Below are 11,609 nucleotides of genomic sequence, written 5' to 3' on the forward strand. Positions count from 1 at the left end.
GTGAGAGCCTGTATGTGTGTGTGTGAATGTGTGAGTGTGTATGTGTGTGTGTGTGAGCGCGTGTATGTGTGAGTGTGTGTGAGTGTGTATGAGTGTGTGAGTGTGAGTGTGTGTGGGTGCGAGTGTGAGCGTGTGTGTTTGTGTGTATGAGTGTGTGAGTGTGCAAGTGTGTGAGAGTGTGTGTGTGTGCATGTGTGTGAATGAGTGTGTGTGAGTGAGTGCGTGTGAATGGATCTGTGTGTATTTGTGTGTGTGTGAGCGTGCATGTGTGTGTGAGAGAGAGTGCATGTGTGTGAATGGATCTTGTTTGTGAGTGCACATGCGTGTGTGTTTGTATAAGTGTGTATCAGAGTTGTACACGTGAATGGATCTGTGTGTGTGTGAGTGCGTGTGTGTGTGTGGGTGTGTGTGAGTGAATCGATCTGTGTGTGTGTGAGTGTTTGTGTGTGTGTGAGAGAGTGCGTGTATGTGTATGTGTGTGTATGTATGTGTGTGAATGTGACAGTGTGTATGTGTGTGTGTGAGTGTGTGAGAGCATGTATGTGTGAGTGTGTGTGAATGAGTGTGTGTGAGTGAGTGTGTGTGAGTGAGTGTATGTGAATGGATATGTGTGTGTGTGAGTGTGTGTGTGTGTGTGAGAGAGAGTGTGTGTGTGTGTGTGAGTGTGAGTGTGCGTGCGTGTGAGTGTGTGTGTGAGTGTGGAGACAAAAGGGCCCATTCTGCAGGACGTGTTCTCCCCCAGACCCTCAGAAAAGGAGCGTTTCCCCGCCCCAGTACCGGTGTCCGTGCCCTGTCTCCCAGTTCCCTCTGCGCACCTCTCCTGCAGCTCCCAAACCAGGAGCGCCTGGACTCGAACTGCTGACCCTGTGCTCTCTCTCTCCCTCGGTACACTCCCAGCCATGTCTGGGATAACGCAGCGTGGGAGACGGAGGAACACAGCGGGACGGGCAGCATCAGAGGAGCAGGAGAGGCGGCGTTTCGGGAAAAGTTTCTGAAGAAGGGTCTAGGCCCGAAACGTCAGCCTTCCTGCTCCTCTGATGCTGCCTGGCCTGCTGTGTTCATCCAGCTCCACACCTTGTTATCTCCCCTGTTTCTCCTGTCAGCCAGGGCTCCCTGCTTGGACCTGGTTAAACGTGCACCCCCCCTCCCCCCCAACCACAAGTCGGGGAGCTCAGATCCTGTGAGGCCAAACATTAGCTGACATCTTCACAATTGTTACATTCCCCCCCCTCCCCTCGGAGTGCGAGGGAATGGAGTGGCGGGGCGGGGGGGTGGCGATTCCTCCCAACTCTGCCACTGGGGGGGGGGTGAGGGGGTGCGTGCGGCGCGGCAGCTCGTCTCCTGCGTTCCGTGGGATGCCCCCCCCCCCCCCGCCTCCCCAGAAAAAACCCTTTCTCCTCCTCGGGAGGCCAGGGAGACGACCTCCTCGGATTCTCCGAGGCGTCTTCAGAGACGGAGAGGGGGAGGCTTCCCGGAGTGGAGAGCTGGGGGAGATGGCACGTTTGGCTCCTCGCCCCTGCCCCCGCTCCTGCAGCTTCCACGTGGCACAGGATGGTAGGGGGAGGGTCCGTCGCACGTCCCCGAACGTTCACCTCGCCTCGACGCAGGCCCCTTAAAGGCACAGGGCCTTTGCTGTGGTCCCCTGAAGCGAACCGTGCACCCACCCCACCGCCCACCTCTTGCTTGGCAGCATCTCGCGCGTCTGGCGTCGGTGATCCCGACATGGTTTCACCCTGGTCCCCCAGGCCCTGGAAGGTCAGGTTTGACCCGACGCGCACTCTCCTCCCCGCGAGCAACTCTGCAGGAGCTGTCCCTCCAGTTGCGTGAGGGGTGCTGCTCTAATCGAACAGGAATTGGGGCAGTTTGGGATGGAGTGAAGCTGTGGGCGGGCCTACCCACAAAGTCTGGTCTGCCCTCTTCACCAGACCACTGGGCGAGGGATGGTACCGTTCCAGTTCGGAAAATCCTCAAATTCCCTGTGGGCAGGTGATCGCCTGTTGTTCATGACTGACTCCTCCCGGAGTCTATGCAATGCAGAAGGTGCTCGCAGTTTTTGTATTGTCTCTGATGAATGAACTCTGTACACTTGAGTGGGCATCCACATTGACTGAAACCATGGAGAGCCCATGAACTCAGAGCTCCTGTCAAAAAAAACCCTCAAAATTCCAGCCTAATAATCTCAAAATCTCTGTCAGGTAAATTCAAAGCTCCTCTCCAATAATTTCAAAAATCCTTCCAAATAAACCAACATTTCTGTCAAATAATTGCAAGATTCCTGTTCATTAAATTAAGACTTAGGAGCAGAAATTAGGCCATTCGGCCCATCGAGTCTGCTCCGCCATTCAGTCATGGCTGATAAGTTCCTCAACCCCATTCTCCTGCTTTCTCCCCGTAACCCTTGATCCCCTTGATAATCAAGAACCCATCTATCTCAGTCTTAAATGTACTCAATGACCTGGCCTCCACAGGCTTCTGTGGCAGTGAATTCCATAGATTCAGCACTCTCTGGCTGAAGAAGTTTCTCCTTATCTCCGTTCTAAAAGGTCTTCCCTTTACTCTAAGGCTGTGCCCCTGGGTCATAGTCTCTCCTACCAATGGAAACATCCTCCCAACATCCACTCTCTCCAGGCCATTCGGCATTCTGATTCGGTATTCAATTAGATCCCCCCTCATCCTTCTAAACTCCAATGAGTATAGTCCCAGCGTCCTCAATCGTTCCTCGTATGTTAAGCTTTCCATTCCTGGGACCACTCTCGTGAACCTCCTCTGGACCCGCTCCAGGGCCAGTGCATCCTTCCTGAGATATGCAGCCCAAAACTGCACACAATACTCCAAATATGGCCTGACCAGAGCCTTATAAAGCCTTGGTAGTACATCCTGCTTTTATATTCAAGTCCTCTCAAAATAAATGCCAACATTGCATTTGCCTTCCTGACTACTGACTCAAGCTGCAAGTTTACCTTGAGAGGATCCTGGACTAGAACTCCCGTCTAGAACATCTCTGTGAATTAACCTTGAAATCCCCGTACAAAGAAAATTGAAATTTCCTCTTAAATAATTTCAAGATATCTTTCAAATAAACAAAAATTTCTGTCAAATAATTACAAGATTCCTGTTAAATAAATTGAAAATCTCTGCGAATTAATCTCAAGATCCCTGTGTCAAATAAACTCAAAATTCCTGATAAATAGACTCAAAATAAATAAATAAACTCAATGAACTGGCAAGAAAATTCAAAAATTCCTCTCAGACAATTTCAAAACTCCTGTTAAATAAATTCAAAACTCCTGTTAAATAATTTCAAAACTCCTGTTATAAAAACCCGAAGTCCTGCCAAAATTGTTGCCGATCGATTGATTAAATAAATCCTGAATTGATGAATGATGAACAGTAAATTCTATAAGATCTCCAATCCTTCAGATTAGTCTGAATATCCTTGTCAGATCAAGCCCAGATCTTCTGCAAAAATAAAATCCTGCCAAATGGTCACTGTAAAATAAACCAAATACACCTGATAAAGAAACCCTTATCCCCACAATTTGGTTATAAACGTCCTGATTCCTCTAAAGTCCTGTATTATAGGACTATAGATTCCTCCTAAATCCTGTATTATAACCCCCCAAAGCCTGTAATATAAACAGCAGGATACTGACAAACACCTCAAACCTGTCACACAAGGACTTTGAGATAACAAGGTGTAGAGCTGGATGAACACAGCAGGCCGAGCAGCACCAGAGGAGCAGGAAAGCGAGGACTTTGTGTGTGATATATCAGATTAATGCCTTACTGATACGTTACTGCCGTCTGCTGTGAGTTAACACTGAGCTCCATTCTGCTCGCCAATCTTACTGTGGACACCTGGTTCCAGATCGGATTTCTTGTGTCGAGACTCTTATCTGAATCACTTTCAGCGCTTAAAGTCTTTTCTTCCAGCCCTTACGTCGTGCAAATTCTAATCTGTACCCTCTGACTGTGAAAATGACTCTGTGGTGTGGAGCTGGATGAACACAGCTGGTCGGGTAGCATCAGAGGAGAAGGAAAGCTGACGTTTCAGGTCGGATCCTTCTTCAGAAATGGGGGAGGGGGAAGGGGGCTGTGAAATAAATAGAGCGGGGGGTGGCGGTGATAGAAGGTGGATAGTGGAGCGGATAGGGTGGGAGAGAAGACGGAGAGGTCAAGGAGGCGGGGATGAAGCTAGTAAAGGTGAGTGTAGGTAGGATGCCACCAGGAAACTGGAGGAACAGCACCTCATGTTCCGCCTGGGAACCCTACAACCCAAAGGTCTCAATGTGGACTTTACGAGCTTCAAAATCTCCATACTCCAGACCTCATCCCAAAACTTGCACCCCCTCTCATCCCCGCCTCCTTGACCTGTCCATCTTCTCTCCACCTATCGGCTCCACCATCCACCTTCTATCACCGCGCCCCCACTCCCCCATTTATTTCTGAGCCCCCTTCCCCTCCCCCATTTCTGATGAAGGGTCTAGGCCCGAAACGCCAGCTTTCCTGCTCCTCTGATGCTGCTTGGCCTGCTGTGTTCATCCAGCTCTACACCTTGTTATCTCAGATTCTCCAGCATCGGCAGTTCCTACTATCTCTGTTGTAATGGACCAGGCCAGGCTACACCATCCCCAAAAGTATTGTAAGAAGATAGTCTAGACCCTAACTTTTATATGTATTTAAAGGTGAGTTTAAGACATTGTGTCCCAGATGTGATTTATTGAGTCATACAGCATGGAAACAGACTCTTTGGTCCAACCAATCCACGCCATGAGCGTTCTAAACAAGGTCTCACACCTAACATGCATTGTCTGACCTAAAATGTCACCTCTTCTTTACACTGATAAAACCTTTAGTTCTCTCAGGACTGTGACTTGAAAGGAATTTGGGGATTTACATATTAATCAATATAAGGGGAGGCGATGGCCTAGTGGTATTATCGCTGGACTGTTAACCCAGAGACCCAGGCAATGTTCTGGGGACCTGGGTTTGAATCCCTCCACAGCAGATGGTGGAATTTGAATTCAATAAATATCTGGAATTAAGAATCTAATGACCATGAATCCATTGTCGATTGTTGGAAAAACCCATCTGGTTCACTAATGTCCTTTAGGGAAGGAAACTGCCATCCTTACCTGGTCTGGCCTACATGTGACTACAGACCCACAGCCAATGTGGTTGACTCTGGGCTATTAGGGATGGGTGATAAATGCTGTCTGACCAGCAACACCCTCATCCCATTAATTAATAAAGGAATTAAAACCTTCTAACTGATTAAAGGTTTAACAGCATCTCAGGTTTGTTTAGTACATCCTCATCAATGGTGTGAACCTTTGATCTTTTACTTATAAATTCTGTGTTTGATAATCCCTCTCTCGCTAACACCTGAAGAAGGATTGAGGCTCCAAAAGCTTGTGTTGTCAAATAAACCTGTTGGACTATAACCTGGTGGTGTGTGATTTCTGATCTTGTCCATCCCAGTCCAACAATGTCACCTCCACATCATGGTCATAATCCCAAACTAAACTAGTCCTGGCCCATATCCCTCCAAACCTTTCCTATTCATGTACTTATCCAAATGTCTTTGAAACGTTGTAACTGTACCCGCATCCACCACTTCCTCTGGAAGTTCATTCCACACACAAACCATTCTCTGTGCAAAAAAAAAGCCCCTCATGTCTTTTTTAAATCTCTCTCCTCTCACCATAAAAATAGTCTTGAAATCCCCCATCCTAGGGAAAAGACATCTGTCATTCACCTTTTCTATATCCCTCATTATTTTATAAACCTCTCAATCTCCTACACTCCAGTAAAAAAAGGTCCCAGCCTATCCAGCCTCTCCCCATAACTCAAACCTTCCATTCCTGGTAACATCCTGGTAAATCTTTGCTGAACTCTCTCCAGCTTAATAACAACCTTCCTATAACAGGGCGACCAGAGCTGGACACAGTGCTCCAGAAGAGACCTCAACAACGTCCTGTACAACCTCAACATAACGTCCCCAACTCCTATACTCAAAGGTCTGAGCAATGAAGGCAAGCGTGCTAAACACCTTCTTCCCCACCCTGTCTACCTGTGATGCAAACTTCAAAGAATTATGTACCTGAACCCCTCGGTCTCTCTGTTCTACAACACTACCCAGAACTCTCCTGCTCCCTGGATCCTGTCTGACCTGCTGTGTTCCTCCAGCCCCACATTGTATCAGCTTTACCAGGAAGCTGCCTGCATTAGAGGGTAGGAGCTATAAGGAGAGGCTAGAAAAACTCGAGCTGTTTTCTCTGGAGTAGCAGAGGCTGAGGGGAGACTTGATAAAAGTCTGTAAAATTGTGAGATGCATAGATAGGGTTGACAATCGGAATCTTTTTCCCAGAGTTGAAATGTCTAATGCTAGGGGGCGTGCATTTAAGGTGAGAGAGGGGGGAAAGTTCGAAGGAGGTGTGAGGGGCTAGTATTTTACACAGAGAGTGGTAGGAGTCTGGAATGTGCTGCCAGGGGTGGGTGTGGAGACAGATATATTAGGGGCATTTAAAGGGCTTCTACTTAAGCACATGGATATGCCAGGAATGGAGGGATAAGGACCAAGGGCAGATAGAAGGGATTAGTTTAATTTGGTGTCATGTTCAGTGCAGTATTGTGGGCCGAAGGGCCTGTTCCTGTGCTGTACTGTTCTATGCTCTTATCTTGGTGTCATCTGCAAAAATACTAACCATGCAATTTCGACTGGTTGACTGCTGGGCTAGAATCAAAACGCGCTTTATTCTTGCAAAACACTTTACTTGATTGAATTACCAAACAAACGGATGCACTATTTCACCATTAACCATCGACCATTCTAAATCGGCCGCACCCCCCCCTTTGGCATAAATGCGATTCCGCCAAACAGCTACGATCCTCACGTGCTGTCTCTCTCCAGTCCAGAAGAAAGAAACAATCTGCTCCTGTTGCTGTGTCAGAGGAAGTCTCGCTGCCTTAGCCTTTGCTCTCGAAGCTGGGGACTCAGGCCTTTCGTTTAGCAGCCAGCAGGAAGTTTCTCACTAACTCGAAAGTGAGATTAAAAGCCTTCTGTGTGAGCCCTGACCTCAGGCTCATTTTAAAAAAAAAATAGCAGGGGAGAACTCAAAAGCTGTTTACCAACTGCCTGTGTGAAAGAGACATTTCAGAACCACTGTGACAATATCCCTTTGCAGGGGGAGCGGCACACAACACCTTCTGTTAAATGTACAGCACCATCACACTGCGTATGCTGGTGTTCTCTCGACATTTCTGCATGAAAATGTTAAACAGCAGACAGAAATAATCATCAGCTGTGGGCTTGGGCCATGAGAGACATGGATGTGAGAAGTTAGTGCAGTTCCTTTGATATTGTCCCACTCTCCCCCCCCATATCTTTTAATGTCAAGCGATAGAGGGATAGCACAGGCGTTCAGCTGGCTCGAAAGGGTTGAATGGACTACTGACTGTTCCTACACTCCTAGCCTCCCGTCCCTCAGTTATTAGTCTGGTTTACCTCCCCTGCTCACTTGAAGATGCTAAAGGAGATGAGGGAGGATCTGGTAGGGTCTATCTAGAACATAGAACAGTACAGCACAGTACAGGCCCTTTGGCCCACAATGTTGTGCCGACCTATTATCCTACTAAGATCAATCTACCCTGCATACCCGACATTTTACTATCCTCCATGTGCCTATCCAAGAGTCACTTAAATGTCCCTAATGTATCTGACTCCACTACCACTGCTGGCAGCGCATTCCACACACCCACCATTCTCTGTGTGAAGGACCTACCTCTGGCATCTCCCCTATACCTTCCTCCAATCACCTTAAAATTATGCCCCCTCGTAATAGTCATTTCCGCCCTGGGAAAAAGTCTCTGACTATTCACTCTATCTATGCCTCTCATCATCTTGTAAACCTCTGTCAAGTCACCTGTCATCCTTCTTCGCTCCAATGAAAAAAGCCCTAGCTCCCTCAACCTTTCCTCATAAGACCTGCCCTCCAGTCCAAGCAGCTTCCTGGTAAATCTGCTCTGCACCCTCTCTAAAGCTTCCACATCTTTCCTATAATGAGGTAACCAGAACTGAACACAATATTTCACAATGTTCTAGAATGAGAGATTTTCGGATAAGGGGCCAGCAGATTTAAAATGCAGATGAGGAAGAACGTTGTCTCTCAAAGGGCCCTGAGTCTGTAGAATTCACTCCCTCAGAGTGTGGCGGATGTTAGAACACTCTGCAAATTTGAGGAGGAGTTTTTGTTAGAAATTGGAAATGGGTTAAGAGAAGGAAAGTGGTGTTGAGGCTAAGATGAGATCAGCCCATGGTCAGTATTCAACAGCTTCCTGTTCTATTCGCCCCCTCTATGGCAAGGATATCCTTCCTGGGACAGAGAGACCGAGACTTGGCACAAAATTCCCGGTGTGTCTCTATGCAAATGCAGGAAGATTCCTTATAGGGTTCTCAAGGGGTGGGGGGATTTGACGGGGCTGAGAGGATGTTACTCCCTCATGGGAGAGTCTAGGGCCGGACGGCACAGTTTTGGAATAAAGTGGCGTCTGAGAAAAGGAGGCATTTCTTCTCTCAGAGGGTTGAGAATCTTTGGAAATCCTTGCCAAAGAGGGCCGTGGGGGCAGTGTCCTTGTGTGTGTATTGAAGGCTGAGATAGATTCTTGACAAGTCGGGGAATCGAGGAGTTGCGGGGAAAAGGCACGTGAGGAATATCGGAACAGCCATGAACACCAGAATTTTTTTGTCTATTCCTAAATGCCCCAAATGCACATTGGCTATGGGATTAGAGTCACATGTAGGCCAGACTTGAGTTGAGGAAGGTAGATGTCCTTCCCTGAAGAACCAGATTGGTTTTTTTTTTCCCCAAACAAATGGTTTCATATAGAATCTTAATTCCAAGTATTTTTTAATTTATTGAAGTCAAATTCCACCAGCTGTTGTGGCGAGGTTCAAACCCAGAACTCAAGCTGAGGTTCTGGATGAACAGGTCTAGTGATAATACCACTAGGCCATCATCTCCCCTTATCTTTATTCCTTCATTCCAACCCTCCTGCAATGTTGGCTGACCCACTGTTTCTTCCCAATTGCTGGTTGGCTCTCACTATGAACGTGGAGATATTTATTCCATCGATAGCCATGGGTGAGGTGCTGCAAAGCTGGAGCTTGGCTAATGTGGTAAATGAAAGCCAGGGAACCACAGGCTGGTGAGCCTGATGTCGATGGTGGGTACGTTGTTGGGGGAGATTCTGAGGGGCAGGATTTACATGTATTTGGAAAGGCAAGGACTGATTAGGGATAGTCAGCGTGGCTTTGTGCGTGGGAGAGATCGCGTCTCACTAACTTGAGTCTTTTGAAAGGTGAAAAGGAGGATTGATTGAAGGCAGGCGATAGACGTGGTCTATATGGACTTCAGTAAGGTGTTCGATAAGGTTCCTCATGGTAGACTGGTTAGCGAGGTTAGATCACATGGAATACAGGGAGAGCTAGCCATTTGGATACAAAATTGGTTTGAAGGTAGGAGGCAGAGGGTGGTGGTGGAGGGTTGTTTTTTGGACTGGGGGTCAATGTCCAGTGGTGTGCCACAAGGATTGGTGCTGGGTCCACTGCTTTTCACCATTTACCTAAATGATTTTGATGTGAATATAGAGGTACACTTAGTAAGTTTGCTGATGACACCAACATTCATGGTCTTGCGGAGAGTGAAGAAGGTTACCTCAGAGTACAACGGGACCTGGATCTGATGGGCCAATGGGCCGAGGAGTGGCAGATGGAGTTTAATTTAGATAAATGTGAGGTGCTGCATTTTTGGAAAGGCACATCAGGGCAGGACTTATACACTTCACGGTAAGGTCCTGGGGAGTGTTGCTGAACAAAGAGACCTTGGAGTGCATTTTTTAATTTTATTTCAAGTGATGTGTGAAAGGAGCAAGGGGGAGGTGAGGGGAATCTTTCTCCCACAGCGAGTGTGGGACACACTGCCTGGAAATGTGGTGGGGGGCAGGTTCAACTGAGGGATTGGAGAGGGGGCATCGGATGGGTATTCGGGTAGAAATGGGGTACGGGGAGGCAGGAGATTGGCGTTAGTTAATAGAATCGGTGCAGAATCGATGAGCTGAATGGGCCCCTTCTACACTGTGGCAATTCTGTCATTCACTCTGTACCATCTACAGAAATTCACCAAAGATCCCCAGACAGCACCTTCTAAACCCACGACCCACTTCCATCCAGAAGGACGAGGGGCAGCAGATACATGGGAACACCAGCCCCCTGCACGTCCCCCTCCGCTCCCCATCCCGACTTGGAAATATATCGCCGTTCCTTCACTGTCGCTGGGTCAGAATCCTGGAATTCCCCTCCCTGAGGGCACTCTGTGGGTGTCCCTACATCACACGGACTACAGCGGCTCAAGAAGGCAGCCCACCCCCACCTTCTCAAGGGGGCAATTAGGGATGGGGCAAAAACACGTTGAGAACATAGAGAATCTTGCTCTTTTTATGGTGAGAGAAGAAAATATAACCAGAGAATGAGAATAAGAGATAAAGGCAGTTTAAAGAATTGTGGGTCCTCTTGTGATGCAGCGGTAGTGTCCCTACCCCTGGGCTGGGAGGCCCACGTTCAAGTCCCATTTGCTCTGGAGGTGAGCCTGGACAGGCTGATGAGAAACAGTATTTCTATTGAAGAGTAAATGATGCCAGGGAAACTGAGGTAAAAACGTCCCTCGAAACAGTGGAAAGGGGCGGTAGCGAGCAGCACTCCCTCTGGTCGGAGGATGTAATTGCACCGTGACGTGTTTACATAGCCAGGGCCCACTGTAACGCTGGCAGGAAAATTTCATCATGGGCACACATGGAGATCATGGCAACAGGTTTATTACAGCCCAGGAGTGGAATTATCTCCTGGTGTTAACTTCATTCCACACAGTGCCACTTATAGAGTTACAGAGTCAAGCAGCACGGGAACAGACCCTTCGGCCCAACCAGTCCATGCCGACCATAATCCCAAACTAAACTAGCCCCACCTGCTGCCCTTGGCTCATATCCCTCCAAACCCTTTCTACTCACGTACTTATCTAAATGTCTTTTAAATGTTGTAACTGTACCCACATCCACCACTTTCTCTGGAATTCCAACCCCTCCATTCCCGGCAACATCCTGGGAAATCTCTTCTGAACCCTCTCCAGCTCAATAATACCCTTCAGGGCGACCAGAACTGGCACAGTCTGAGCCATTACACACTGGCACACAGTACAGGCACATTCACTTCCAAATAAGGGCAGGCACTAAATATACATAAACGGATACACATCTGTATATATACACACACTCACACACACACACACACACGCGCGCACACACACACACGTGCTCACACACACACTCACGTGCACACACACACATGCGCACACACACACACTCTCACACACACACACTCACACACACGCACACACACGCGCACACACACACTCACACACACGCACACATGCACGCACACACACACACACGCACACACACACGCACACAAACGTGCGCACACACACAGAGGCACAGACACACACACATACACACTCACACACACACACACACACACATGCACGTGCACACACACA

The 11,609-nt window shown here is 48.1% G+C and overlaps 1 protein-coding gene across 1 annotated transcript in view; it reads left to right on the plus strand.

Annotated features, from left to right (window-relative positions):
• LOC109925754 (ephrin type-B receptor 4-like) overlaps positions 1-11,609 on the plus strand; it is a 190,249-nt gene that overhangs the window by 12,954 nt on the left and 165,686 nt on the right. The gene's annotated exons all lie outside the window — the stretch shown is intronic.

This window comes from Rhincodon typus, chromosome 45 (genome assembly GCF_021869965.1).
Source record: "Rhincodon typus isolate 14 chromosome 45, sRhiTyp1.1, whole genome shotgun sequence".
NCBI lineage: Eukaryota > Metazoa > Chordata > Chondrichthyes > Orectolobiformes > Rhincodontidae > Rhincodon > Rhincodon typus.